We start from the raw sequence: 15,755 nt of genomic DNA on the forward strand, positions 1-15,755 counted from the left end.
CTTTAACCAACAATGCATTTATTTTTTAATAAAATAAAGTAAAATAAAACAACAAAAAAAGTGTTGAGAAAAAAAGAGCAGAAGTAAAATAAAATAACAGTAGGGAGGCTATATATACAGGGGGGTACCGGTGCAGAGACAATGTGCGGGGGCACCGGCTAGTTGAGGTAATATGTACATGTGGGTAGAGTTAAAGTGACTATGCATAAATAATTAACAGAGTAGCAGCAGCGTAAAAAGGATGGGGTGGGGGGGGGGGCAGTGCAAATAGTCCGGGTAGCCAGGATTAGCTGTTCAGGAGTCTTATGGCTTGGGGGTAGAAGCTGTTGAGAAGCCTTTTGGACCTAGACTTGGCACTCCGGTACCGCTTGCCGTGCGGTAGCAGAGAGAACAGTCTATGACTAGGGTGGCTGGAGTCTTTGACAATTTTGAGGGCCTTCCTCTGACACCGCCTGGTATAGAGGTCTTGGATGTCAGGAAGCTTGGCCCCAGTGATGTACTGGGCCATACGCACTACCCTCTGTAGTGCCTTGCAGTCGGAGGCCGAGCAGTTGCCATACCAGGCGGTGATGCAACCAGTCAGGATGCTCTCGATGGTGCAGCTGTAGAATTTTTTGAGGATCTGAGGACCCATGCCAAATCTTTTCAGTCTCCTGAGGGGGAATAGGCTTTGTCGTGCCCTCTTCACGACTGTCTTGGTGTGTTTGGACCTTGATAGTTTGTTGGTGATGTGGACACCAAGGAACTTGAAGCTCTCAACCTGTTCCACTACAGCCCCGTCGATGAGAATGGGGGCGTGCTCAGTCCTCTATTTTTCCCTGTAGTCCACAATCATCTCCTTTGTCTTGATCACGTTGAGGGAGAGGTTGTTATCCTGGCACCACACGGCCAGGTCTCTGAACTCCTCCTTATAGGCTGTCTCATCGTTGTCGGTGATCAGGCCTACCACTGTTGTGTCGTCGGCAAACTTAATGATGGTGTTGGAATCGTGCCTGGCCATGCAGTCATGGGTGAACAGGGAGTACAGGAGGGGACTGAGCACGCACCCCTGAGGGGCCCCCGTGTTGAGGATCAGCGTGGCAGATGTGTTGTTACCTACCCTTACCACCTAGGGGCGGCCCGTCAAGAAGTCCAGGATCCAGTTGCAGAGGGAGGTGTTTAGTCCCAGGATCCTTAGCTTAGTGATGAGCTTTGAGGGCACAATGGTGTTGAATGCTGAGCTGTAGTCAATAAATAGCATTCTCACGTAGGTGTTCCTCTTGTCTAGGTGGGAAAGGGCAGTGTGGAGTGCAATAGAGATTGCATCATCTGTGGATCTGTTGGGGCGGTATGCAAATTGGAGTGGGTCTAGGGTTTCTGGGATCATGGTGTTGATGTGAGCCATGACCAGCCTTTCAAAGCACTTCATGGCTACAGACGTCAGTGCTACGGGTCGGTAGTCATTTAGGCAGGTTATCTTAGTGTCCTTGGGCACGGGGACTATGGTGGTCTGCTTGAAACATGTTGGTATTACAGACTCAGTCAGGGACATGTTGAAAATGTCAGTAAAGACACTTGCCAGTTAGTCAGCACATTCTCGGAGTGCACGTCCTGGTAATCTGTCTGGCCCTGCGGCCTTGTGAATGTTGACCTGCTTAAAAGTCTTACTCACATCGGCTACGGAGAGCGTGAGCACATAGTCATCCGGAACAGCTGGTGCTCTCATGCATGCTTCAGTGTTGCTTGCCTCGAAGTGAGCATAGAAGTGGTTTAGCTCGTCTGGAAGTCTTGTGTCACTGGGCAGCTCGCGGCTGTGCTTCCCTTTGTAGTCTGTAATAGTTTTCAAGCCCTGCCACATCCGACGAGCGTCAGAGCCGGTGTAGTACGATTCAATCTTAGTCCTGTATTGACTCTTTGCCTGTTTGATGGTTCGACGGAGGGCTTAGCGGGATTTCTTATAAGCGTCCGGGTTAGAGTCCCGCTCCTTGAAAGCGGCAGCTCTACCCTTTAGCTCAGTGCGGATGTTTCCTGTAATCCATGGCTTCTGGTTGGGGTCTGTACGTACGGTCACTGTGGGGACGACATCATCGATGCACTTATTGATGAAGCCAGTGACTGATGTGGTGTACTCCTCAATGCTATCTGAAGAATCCCGGAACATGTTCCAGACTGTGCTAGCAAAACAGTCCTGTAGCTTAGCATCTGCGTCATCTGACCACTTTTTTATTAACCGAGTCACTGGTGCTTCCTGCTTTAGTTTTTGCTTATAAGCAGGAATCAGGAGGATAGAATTATGGTCACATTTGCCAAATGGAGGGCGAGGGAGAGCTTTGTATGCGTCTCTGTGTGTGGAGTAAAGGTGGTCTAGAGTTTTTTTTCCTCTGGTTGCACATTTAACATGCTGGTAGAAATTAGGTAGAACGGATTTAAGTTTCCCTGCATTAAAGTCCCCGGCCACTAGGAGCGCTGCATCTGGATGAGCGTTTTCTTGTTGATTTATGGCCTTATACAGCTCATTCAGTGCAATCTTACTGCCAGCATTGGTTTGTGGTGGTAAATAGACAACTATGAAAAACATAGATGAAAACTCTCTTGGTAAATAGTGTGGTCTACAGCTTATCATAAGATACTCTACCTCAGGCGAGCAAAACCTCGAGACTTCCTTAGTATTTGATTTTGTGCACCAGCTGTTGTTTACAAATATACACAGACCGCCACCCCTTGTCTTACCGGAGTCAGCCGTTCTATCCTGCCGATGTAGCGTATAGCCCGCTAGCTGTATGTTATCCATGTCGTCGTTCAGCCACGACTCGGTGAAACATAAGATATTACAGTTTTTAATGTCCCGTTGGTAGGATAACCGTAATCTTAGGTCATCTAATTTATTTTCAAATGATTGAACATTGGCTAATAGGATTGATGGGAGAGGCAGTTTACTCGCTCGCCGTCGGATACTTACAAGGCACCCAGACCTACGTCCACGATATCTCTGTCTCTTTCTCATGCGAATGACGGGGATTTGGGCCTTGTCGGGTGTCTGTAGGATATCCTTTGTGTCCAACTTGTTGAGTAAATAATCTTTGTCCAATACGAGGTGAGTAATCGCTGTCCTGATATCCAGAAGCTTTTTTTGGTTATAAGAGACGATGGCAGAAACATTATGTACAAAATAAATTACAAATAACGCGGAAAAACACACATAATAGTACAATCGGTTAGAGGGCTGTAAAACGGCAGCCATCTTCTCCGGCGCCATTCTATTCTCGACGGGTATTTGTAGTTGTCCACATATTCTAGGTCAGACCCATCGAGAGTGGTGATTCTAGTCGGGTGGGCGGGTGCCAGCAGCGTTCGATTGAAAAGCATGCATTTAGTTTTACTAGCGTTTAAGAGCAGTTGGAGGCTACTGAAGGAGTGTTGTATGGCGTTGAAGCTCGTTTGGAGGTTTGTTAACACAGTGTCCAATGAAGGGCCAGATGTATACAAAATGGTGTCGTCTGCGTAGAGGTGGATCTGAGAATCACCAGCGGCAAGAGCTGTCAAAATAACGAAAAACTCTTGAATGAGTAGGTGTGTCCAAACTTTTGACTGGTAGTGTATATATAACAATAATATATATATATATATATATATATATATATATATATATATATATATATATTATCGTTTTATACGCACAAAACAATTTAGGCAACAGGGATCTTGATCAAGGAAGGGATTGAATTTCTCTGCTGTAACCAAGAAACTTGATCTTTGACATCTAGCCACTTAGCTAGCAAGTTAGCAAAGCAAACGCATAGCTGGAGCCCTGAGCTGGATATCATTTATTTGACACATCTTAGATTTCTTAATAGTTATACTTAATATACATTAGTGCAACACATTCGGGCAGAAAATAGCTTCATATTTATCAGATGACAACAGAAACGCAACGCTATTTGGCTGGCAGCCACACAGTTAAAATGAGCTTACAACGAAAAAGCAAGGTCTTTTTTTTGGCGAAAACGATGACATCATATTTCGAATGCTTATCGTATAAATACTGTAGCCAGCTACATTTCCTAATGTTTTGCTTAAAGTTAATCGTGCATTTTACCGGAGAGAAAAGTAGTCTGGCTAAACCAAGAAAAGTACCAGAGAAAAGTAGCTCCACATCAGTCTGCTGATAAAAATGCCCCGTTCCTGAATTCTCATCCTGAGTGGAGAAGTGAAACTGAAGCACAAAGTTAGTCTGAAGCAGAAATTACAGTAAGAAGCGTTTTAGATCTGCGCTTACAAAAAACACAGCAAGAGATTTCTTACACGTTTTATATTTTTTTTACTGCGTGAAAAATGAAGAATTCTGCATTAACGCCACCTCTATGTTTAACTTCCTAGTTATCTAAGTAAGTTACTGAATTAATGACGTGACATCATATTGTTTAAGCTTTCTGCAGTGTTCGAGAAGTCAAAGCCCTTTGGATGAGTTATCTGTACAGCTGCAACTGCTATCTTTTGATTTCCTTGAGTTTTTTCTCCTCAGTTCTCGGCCAGTCTGCTCCTCCCCCATCCTCTCTGAGCAGAGCAGGCCTTTATGGTAGAGTGGCCAGACGGAATCCACTCCTCAGTAAAAGGCACATGACAGCCCGCTTGGAGTTTGCCAAAAGTCATCTAAAGTCTCTCAGACCATGAGAAACAAGATTCTCTGGCCTGAATGCCAAGCGTCATGTCTGGAGGAAACCTGGCACCATCCCTACGGTGAAGCATTGTGGTGGCAGCATCATGCTGTGGGGATGTTTTCCAGCGGCAGGGACTGGGAGACTAGTCAGGATCGAGGAAAAGATAAACGGAGCAAAGTACAGACAGATCCTTGATGAAAACCTGCTCCAGAGCGCTCAGCACCTCAGACTGGGGCGAAGGTTCACCTTCCAACAGGACAACGACCCTAAGCACACAGCCAAGACAACAAGTCTCAATGTCCTTGAGTGGCCCAGCCAGAGCCCGGACTTGAACCCGATCTAACATCTCAGGATAGACCTCTCTGTCTCCAGGGTTGATCCCTCAGACCTTCTCTCTGACTCACCCCCTGCTCATGACTCATTAGCTAGAAACACTGTAGTGCAACGCATCGGACGATTGTTTGTTCAATGTGTCAATGTGTTTTGTAATTGTCCCTCTCCAAATAAACCAAATAATAACAAAGATTGTCGTTGATGCGTCACAATTTTCCTTGTCATTAAAAGGCAAAGACTATTTTTCACTTCCTTTTAGAAGTTGTGCTGTGACACCAACATTACCTGCCTGATCCTTTTGAAATGCAACACCTTCTAACTTCGTTATTTTTTATTTTTGTCGTCATTTTATCAAAAGCTCTCATCCAGAGCGACCTACAGGAGCTAATTAGGGTTAAGTGCCTCGCTCAAAGGCACATCGACAGATGTTTTATCTAGTCGGCTCAGGGATTCGAACCAGCGACCTTTTTGGTTCCTGGCCCAACGCTAGGCTACCTGCTGCCCGTTCTCACTCTTACTGAATCAGGATTGATAAAAATGTAGAACTTCCGACTGCTTCAGACCTTCTTCCTCTGAAAGGGCATCTTTAACATTTTACTTTCACTTCACAGTAAGTAAATATAAAGACATGTTGCTCTGGTGCCATCCTGTGGACGGCTGAGAACACATGCAGTAAATATAAAGACATGTTGCTCTGGCGCCATCCTGTGGACGGCTGAGAACACATGCAGTAAATATAAAGACATGTTGCTCTGGCGCCATCCTGTGGACTGCTGAGAACACATGCAGTAAATATAAAAGACATGTTGCTCTGGCGCCATCCTGTGGACTGCTGAGAACACAGAAAATATAAAGACATGTTGCTCTGGCGCCATCCTGTGGACTGCTGAGAACACAGAAAATATAAAGACATGTTGCTCTGGCGCCATCCTGTGGACTGCTGAGAACACATGCAGTAAATATAAAGACATGTTGCTCTGGCGCCATCCTGTGGACTGCTGAGAACACATGCAGTAAATATAAAGACATGTTGCTCTGGCGCCATCCTGTGGACTGCTGAGAACACATGCAGTAAATATAAAGACATGTTGCTCTGGCGCCATCCTGTGGACTGCTGAGAACACATGCAGTAAATATAAAGACATGTTGCTCTGGCGCCATCCTGTGGACTGCTGAGAACACATGCAGTAAATATAAAGACATGTTGCTCTGGCGCCATCCTGTGGACTGCTGAGAACACATGCAGTAAATATAAAGACATGTTGCTCTGGCGCCATCCTGTGGACTGCTGAGAACACATGCAGTAGTTCTTATCCCACAAGAGGCTCTGTGAAGTAACAACACCAGACACCTTCACTCAGGAATAAAAAAGTTTATTTTAGATGACAGGGAACATCCTTCAGGACAATGTTTTGATCATTACAATAATCAGCAACAATACAATGTCAAAAGTACAGTTGTATACCAGCCTTGGAAACCCTCCCACAGTTCTGGGAGCATCAGAGGGAAATTATTGCAGACAGTTAGCTTGTCTATGACAGCCAGAACACACAGCCATCTCCTCTCTTCCTCCTCCTTCTCCTCCTCCTCCTCCTCCTCCTCCTCCTCCTCCTCCAGTCTCTCAAGAGTTAAAAAGACAAGGCTTCTGATAGGTTGAAGGTCAGGTTCCATCACAGCTAAAACGACCTGAAGCCTGGGTTCTAAAACTTCCTGAAGCCTGGTTCTAGAGCGTCCTGAAGCCTGGTTCTAGAACATCCTGAAGCCTGGTTCTAGAACGTCCTGAAGCCTGGTTCTAGAATGCCCGGAAGCCTGGTTCTAGAATGCCAGAAGCCTGGTTCTAGAACGTCCTGAAGCCTGGTTCTACAACGCCTTGAAGCCTGGTTCTAGAACATCCTGAAGTCTGGTTCTACAATGTCCTGAAGCCTGGTTCTAGAACATCCTGAAGCCTGTTTCTACAACGTCCTGAAGCCTGGTTGTAGAACGTCCTAAAGCCTGGTTCTACAACGTCCTGAAGCCTGTTTCTACAACGTGCTGAAGCCTGCTTCTAGAACGTCCTGAAGCCTGGTTCTACAACGTCCTGAAGCCTGTTTCTACAACGTCCTGAAGCCTGGTTCTACAATGTCCTGAAGCCTGTTTCTACAACGTCCTGAAGCCTGGTTCTACAACGTCCTGAAGCCTGGTTCTACAACGTCCTGAAGCCTGGTTCTAGAACGTCCTGAAGCCTGGTTCTACAACGTCCTGAAGCCTGTTTCTACAACGTCCTGAAGCCTGTTTCTACAATGTCCTGAAGCCTGGTTCTACAACGTCCTGAAGCCTGTTTCTACAACGTCCTGAAGCCTGTTTCTAGAACGTCCTGAAGCCTGGTTCTAGATCGTCCTGAAGCCTGGTTCTACAATGTCCTGAAGCCTGTTTATAGAACTTCCTGAAGCCCGGTGATGCTGTTTCAAAAACACACAGTCTCTTATAATTCGAGTCTTTTATCAGATAGGAGCACAGATTCACCTCCATGCCAAAGATCCATCATCATCATAATCCATTATGTATAAACCTTCATCAGGGTTAATTGTATACTGAGTTATAATACACATCAGATTCTCTTGATACAAATAATGTGTAGGGTTTTGGTAATTAGTGGATTGATCATGTGGGGAGCGACATGAGGAAAGCCAACGCTGAGCATCTGACCTGAAAGTCACTTCTGGGTGGGGTTCTGAGATAAACCAGACCCAGAACCTGTCTCCATGGTTCCCCTCTCTGTAACAGCCATGGCAGCCTGGACAGTGTCCCACTGACTCAGTAGATACACACTAAACCACCCGGCACATATAGCATTGGACATTAATAAAAAAAAGATATGTTTCATCAGTATCACAGCCTATACCAACCAAAACATGAGCCCGGTGCATTTAAGATAGTCATTCTACAAACATCGGAAACATCTGGATTTTTCATTTTTTATATATATCAAAAAGAATGTCAAAAAGATCCGGATGTCTTTTTTTTTTTAAATATATATTTTTCTCAGCAACATGCAAATAGTCAAAAGCGATTCCTCATTAAAAAAGAAAAAACCATCTGAGGATTCAAATACATCTGTGAAACTCTTCAACTATTAGTATTAGTTGTTTTTATTTTCTACCAAATTGTATTGACTACTATGGCAACAGAGAAAAGGTTCTGTCTCTAAATCAAATATAAATATGAGAGGAGATTCTATAGCTGGAGACACCTCTGACTCTAAAGTTCAGGGGTCAAACTAGTTGACCTGAGGGGGGCGGGGTCAGTCAGATGGACATCAGGCTTTTACTTCCTAGTAAACAAAACATTGTCTCATCATCCAATCAGAAGTCTCTTCCTCAGTGAGATCAAACAGGGTAGAATAGAAGGAGAAACAGGAAGCTCCTCTCTAGTGATAAATAACAAACATGTTTATGGATATATTTTCTGATATATAGTCATCATCTACATGCATACTGCTGGTGGGTGGGGGGGGGGGGGGGGGTAGAGATGGAGGGGGTGGGGTTAGAGATGGAGGGGGTGGGGTTAGATATGGGTGGGTGGGGTTAGAGATGGAGGGGGGTGGGTGTTAGAGGGAGGGGTGGGTTAGAGATGGTGGGGGTGGGGTTAGAGATGGAGGGGTGGGGTTAGAGATGGAGGGTGGGTTAGAGATGGTGGGAGGGGGGGTTCGAAATGGAAGGGGTGGGTTAGAGATGGAGGGGGTGGGGTTCAGAGATGGAGGGGGTGGGGTTAGAGATGGAGGGGTGGGGTTAGAGATGGTGGGGTGGGGTTCGAAATGGATGGGGTGGGGTTAGAGATGGAGGGGGTGGGGTTAGAGATGGAGGGGGTGGGGTTAGAGATGGAGGGTAGGGAGATATAGGTAGAGCAGTGTTCTTAAACTTCGTCACCCTAAAATAAACAAACGTTTCAGTCCACAACCTAGTCTAGGGTAAGGTTATAGTAAGGTGTGGTTGGAGGGGGGGGGTCTATCTCTACAGGTGGATATGGCCTGAGTCTGCTGGAGAGATGCATGATACTGTCACAGCCCCGTGCCACAGCAGGTTAGGTATATATACTGTATGTAAAAACAGGCCGACCAGGCGGATTACAGGCGCACCTGAACGTGACTTATCTACCCGACCCTCAGACAGGGCTGACTGGTTCCTGTAACTAGCTAGGAACACCATTAGTAGAGTTGTGTTGTAGGGTTGGGGAACGACACATTACTGCACTCTGGATACAGGTGGTCAGTTTGGTTCTCTTTAGTTATCTACGACAAACACGTCCCAGTCCACCTCTCCTCTCTTCTCTCCTCTTCTCCTCTCTTCTCCTCTCCTCTCTTCTCCTCCACCTCTCCTCTCCTCCACCTCTCCTCTCCTCTCCTCTCCTCTCCTCTCCTCTCCTCTCCTCTCCTCTCCTCTCCTCTCCTCTCCTCTCCTCTCCTCTCCTCTCCTCTCTTCTCCTCCGGGTCTCCTCTCCTCTCCTCCTCTCCTCTCCTCTCCTCTCCTCTCCTCTCCTCTCCTCTCCTCTCTCTCCCTCCTCTCCTCACTTCTCCTTCTCTCCTCTCCTCTCCTCACCGTAAACCTAATCTCATCCCCTGCAGAGGGCGCCAGACCCAGTCAAGGCTAAACAGTTGACTTCACTCAAATTTGGTGAAGAAACTTCCAAGCTTGAAAAATAAAAATAAAGTAACAGGATATACTTTTGGTTTACATTATGTTAACAAAACAAAAAAAACACGAGTTCAAGATTAAGAACTGGTTTCCTTGGTAACTTTTTGAGTAAAGTGACCTTGCTAGCGAACGGTGAACAGTGTTCAGATGAGGCCTCCTTTGATCCCTTTAAATAAAAACATACATTCACAAGAGGACAACCGAACAAAACGACCAACTGGACAGTTCAACTCGTTTTTTTGTGTGAAAAAAACATTGTAGATCTCTAGAAAAAAAAAATGTATGTGCATAATGCATAGAGTTATTTCATCCATCCCAGCAAATCAAATATTTTCTGTATTGTACAACATGAGATACACAGAACACACACTGCTCTGTCTGTCTGTCTGTCTGTCTGCCTGTCTGTCTGTCTGTCTGTCTGTCTGTCTGTCTGTCTGTCTGTCTGTAAATAAAGACATGTCCATCAACATCCATGACAGAGAGCATCTGACCAGACTGATGCATATAGGATAAAACACACGTGTCCCCCCCCTCCGCTCCACTGTCTGTTCTGTCTGAGAGATCAATGTGATCATGGACCAGGACAGGAAACAGGAAGTAGGAAACAGGAAGTAGAGCTCCTGTAAAGGACTTGAAGGAGCACCGCGCCCATCACTTCATGTAAGGGTCAGAGGTCAGCCAGGCGCTGGTTCCTGATTGGCTCACGTGAGAGGGCAGAGTGTCGGAAATGTTTGTTCCTGATTGGCTGGCTGGCTGGTGTGAGGAGTGTTAGAAATACTTTGGCTACAGATTTATGTGGCTTTAGTCCTGGTCCTGAACTAAACAACACTGAGTTACTACCACATTATCTCTCTCTCTCTCTCTCTCTCTCTCTCTCTCTCTCTCTCTCTCTCTCTCTCTCTCTCTCTCTCTCTCTCTCTCTCTCTCTCTCTCTCTCTCTCTCTCTCTCTCTCTCTCTCTCTCTCTCTCTCTCTCTCTCTCTCTCTCTCTCTCTCTCTCTCTCTCTCTCTCTCTCTCTCTCCCCCTCCCCCTCCCCCCAACCGGTCACTGTCCAGATCAGGCCACACCCTCTGGATCGGGTTTAGGCTCTCTGACGAATCCCCTTCCTCGTACCAGTACCAGGCTCTGCTCTCATTGGGCAGTTCTCCTGTTCATCGTGCTAAACCCTGCCCCTCTGTTAAAGTGCGAGGGACTTGTGGCTGGGTCATTGCTCGATAGGCCAGCGGACATGCCACTCACGTATATGTGCTCTGGTTGGTCGAAGGTGAACTGTGGGAGGGGCATGTAGTCACTGTAGAGAGAGGAAGGTCTAGTGTCGGAGTTCAGGGGATGGGTGTGTGTGTGGGACGGGGTGTGTGTGTGGGACGGGGTGTGTGTGTGGGACGGGGTGTGTGTGTGGGACGGGGTGTGTGTGTGGGACGGGGTGTGTGTGTGGGAATGAGGTAGGGTGTGTGTACGAATAAGACTGGGAGTGTGGGGCAGGCTGTGTGTGAGTGTGTGTGTCGGGGTGTGTGTTACTGAGCGAGGGAGAGTCTGTATGAGTGTGTGTGTGTTAGTCGGTGTGCGGTGATGTGTCGGCGTAAGCGTCGGCGTGTGTGCAGGCGTCGGCGTGTGTGTGTCGGCGAGGTCGTAGGAGGGCGTCCTGCGTCTCAGCAGCGTGTTGCAGTCTGCCGGCGGCTCCTCCGGGGGCGCACGGCCTGGTGAGCCACGTGGGGGGTGGATGGAGATGCAGGGTGGGCTCATCCGCTTCTTCTTCCCGTGACCTCTGACCTCTGCCCCCTCCCCTAGCGGCGGGTCCTCCGGAGGGGACGGGCAGATCTCCGTGGAGTGTCGTCGCTGGTCGTCAGGACGACGGGGTTTATCCAGGAAGCCCTGGGTGTCTACGCTGAAGCCCTTCCTCGGGTCATGACCTTTTAGGCCCGCCCCCAGCAGACTGAGCGCACTCCCTCGGCTCCTCAGGGAGGGGGGGGAGACTGGGGAGGCGTAGGGGGAGAGGGAGTGACACCGCCCACTTCCATGTCTGTCCCACCAATGGCGTGCAGAGCTGGTGATGTGACACACCTCCTCGTCGGCGGGGTCCGAGAGGGAGGAGGGAGAGGGGGGCAGGGGGAGAGCAGGGAGGGGGGCCGGGGGGGAGGCGGGTGGAGAGACAGGGGGAGAGGGGGGAGGGTTGAGAGGGGGTCCTGTCTCTCTACTGAGTCAACACTCTGAACCTCCACTGAGTCCACCTTCACAGCTACCTGGAACACAGAGAGGACACAATGGGAAATGTTAGGGTCACAGACACCTGGAACACAGAGAGGACACAATGGGGAATGTTAGGGTCACAGACACCTGGAACACAGAGAGGACACAATGGGGAATGTTAGGGTCACAGACACCTGGAACACAGAGAGGACACAATGGGGAATGTTAGGGTCACAGACACCTGGAACACAGAGAGGACACAATGGGAAATGTTAGGGTCACAGACACCTGGAACACAGAGAGGACACAATGGGGAATGTTAGGGTCACAGACACCTGGAACACAGAGAGGACACAATGGGGAATGTTAGGGTCACAGACACCTGGAACACAGAGAGGACACAATGGGGAATGTTAGGGTCACAGACACCTGGAACACAGAGAGGACACAATGGGGAATGTTAGGGTCACAGACACCTGGAACACAGAGAGGACACAATGGGGAATGTTAGGGTCACAGACACCTGGAACACAGAGAGGACACAATGGGGAATGTTAGGGTCACAGACACCTGGAACACAGAGAGGACATAATGGGGAATGTTAGGGTCACAGACACCTGGAACACAGAGAGGACACAATGGGGAATGTTAGGGTCACAGACACCTGGAACACAGAGAGGACACAATGGGGAATGTTAGGGTCACAGACACCTGGAACACAGAGAGGACACAATGGGGAATGTTAGGGTCACAGCTACCTGGAACACAGAGAGGACACAATGGGGAATGTTAGGGTCACAGACACCTGGAACACAGAGAGGACACAATGGGGAATGTTAGGATCACAGACACCTGGAACACAGAGAGGACACAATGGAAAATATTAGGATCACAGACACCTGGAACACAGAGAGGACACAATGGGGAATGTTAGGGTCACAGACACCTGGAACACAGAGAGGACACAATGGGGAATGTTAGGGTCACAGACACCTGGAACACAGAGAGGACACAATGGGGAATGTTAGGGTCACAGACACCTGGAACACAGAGAGGACACAATGGAAAATATTAGGATCACAGACACCTGGAACACAGAGAGGACACAATGGGGAATGTTAGGGTCACAGACACCTGGAACACAGAGAGGACACAATGGGGAATGTTAGGATCACAGACACCTGGAACACAGAGAGGACACAATGGGGAATGTTAGGGTCACAGACACCTGGAACACAGAGAGGACACAATGGAAAATATTAGGATCACAGACACCTGGAACACAGAGAGGACACAATGGGGAATGTTAGGGTCACAGACACCTGGAACACAGAGAGGACACAATGGGGAATGTTAGGATCACAGACACCTGGAACACAGAGAGGACACAATGGGGAATGTTAGGGTCACAGACACCTGGAACACAGAGAGGACACAATGGGGAATGTTAGGGTCACAGACACCTGGAACACAGAGAGGACACAATGGGGAATGTTAGGATCACAGCTACCTGGAACACATAGAGGACACAATGGGGAATGTTAGGGTCACAGCTACCTGGAACACATAGAGGACACAATGGGGAATGTTAGGATCACAGACACCTGGAACACAGAGAGGACATAATGGGGAATGTTAGGATCACAGACACCTGGAACACATAGAGGACACAATGGGGAATGTTAGGGTCACAGCTACCTGGAACACAGAGAGGACACAATGGGGAATGTTAGGGTCACAGCTACCTGGAACACATAGAGGACACAATGGGGAATGTTAGGATCACAGACACCTGGAACACAGAGAGGACATAATGGGGAATGTTAGGGTCACAGACACCTGGAACACAGAGAGGACACAATGGGGAATGTTAGGGTCACAGACACCTGGAACACAGAGAGAACACAATGGGAAATGTTAGGGTCACAGACACCTGGAACACAGAGAGGACACAATGGGGAATGTTAGGGTCACAGACACCTGGAACACAGAGAGGACACAATGGGGAATGTTAGGGTCACAGACACCTGGAACACAGAGAGGACACAATGGGGAATGTTAGGGTCACAGACACCTGGAACACAGAGAGAACACAATGGGAAATGTTAGGGTCACAGACACCTGGAACACAGAGAGGACACAATGGGGAATGTTAGGGTCACAGACACCTGGAACACAGAGAGGACATAATGGGAAATATTTGCCACAGTTTTCTGGTGGTAGACCAAGCATGGTGTGTGTGTGTGTGTGTGTGTGTGTGTGTGTGTGTGTGTGTGTGTGTGTGTGCTCACCTGTCTGCGCAGCCCCCTGGGCGAGGGCCTTGGCGGGGCGATGTGAGGCGGGGTGAGGACAAGGGGAGCAGGGGGAGGAGGGGGAGAGAGGCTGGACAGCGGAGCCTGTTCTTCCCACCGCTGGGAGTAAACAGACGTCACAGAGCCTGAGGAGAGAACACCGACACTAAAACTCAGAGATCAACGTTTGTTTTCCTTCCTCTAAAAGTGGTCTGAACTCAACCACGTTATGGTTACCCGTCTTTCTCACTCACGCCAAACAGATTTCTCCTAAGGTGTCTACACAACAGGACCGGCGTGGGGTATGGATTCAGCGAGACTGAAGTTCGTTCTGAGGTATAAAACCTGCAAGCTGCTACAGTCAGTCAACAGGAGTCATTGGGTCAGGGTGTATCACTTAGCATGACTGTCTCTGGGGCTAACATGCTACTAGCATCCAGGGGTTGGAACCGGTTGAGGGAACAGAACCGAAAACCGGAAAAGAACTACATTTTTTTCCAGGAACAGAACCAGAACTAAGAACAAAAGTGAACCATACTGTTCTGGAACAGAACCATTATTTTTAAAAAGCATGGGCACCGGTTAATAACGTTATTTTACGTTCCAGCCATTTCCCACAAAAGAAAACGCAACAAAGCACCTATGCAAAGCACTCACTCTCACTCAGAAACGTATTCCAGCGTCTGCCTGCCTGCCAGCTGAAAATCTTTGCCAGTGTGTGTGTAGGCCCCTCCCCCCCCTACCTCTGCCCCTCCCCCTCCCCTGCCCCTCCCCCTCCACTCCCCCTGCCCCTCCCCCTGCCCCTGCCCCTGCCCCTCCCTCTGCCCCTCCCCTCCCTGGTTTCGCCAGCAAAGTGATTGAATGGGATCCATCTCTTGATGCTCCTGGACACATCATCAGTGATTTTATGCTTTTTAAAGTTTTAATGCTTTAATAAGAGTATGGTTGCAAAACCAAATAATGTAATCTATGGCAACTTTGCTAATTTATACTAGAATAATTTTTCAAAAAATTTATTCATATAAAATATTCATTTTTTCTTAAATCTTTATATCTGTGTCCAGTGTCTAGTGGATAGACCATACGGTTCAAGAGGAAAATAGCCCAAATGAATGAAAAAAAAAAGCATCAAAGCAACAATGGTATTATTTTCAATGAACTGCAGCTCTTCCAACTATTGACCTTTTCACAACTGCCACCAGTTTGGCGCCAAAATATTTACAACAAAGACATATTGACATAGTCAAATAAATAAAAAAGTGTGTAAAAATAAAAAAGGATATTTCACGCTGAAACCCTCATATTAAACACAAACGGTATTCACTACGTTTATCGGGGTTGTATTTAGGAGAATGTTTACCATCTTTGTCACTGTGATTTTAAAAATATAAAATAGCTTATTTTATTATCGGATATATTTTACATGTTATGAAAATTCCATGAAATCCCTGAAAGTTTCCCAAAATTCTGGTAGTTTACCTGTAAACTTGGAAAGTTACCGGTAATTTACCCTCCCTTTGCAACCCCTAAATAAGAGTGTGTGTGTGTGTGTGTGTACCTGAGGCTTGGTGCAGGAGGCTGGTGTGATCCTCCTGTAGAGGGTAGGTGGCGCTAGCAGGTCGTACAGGAGGAAACAT

Source organism: Coregonus lavaretus (genome assembly GCF_964263955.1).
Source record: "Coregonus lavaretus genome assembly, contig: HAP1_SCAFFOLD_720, whole genome shotgun sequence".
NCBI classification, from domain to species: Eukaryota; Metazoa; Chordata; class Actinopteri; order Salmoniformes; family Salmonidae; genus Coregonus; species Coregonus lavaretus.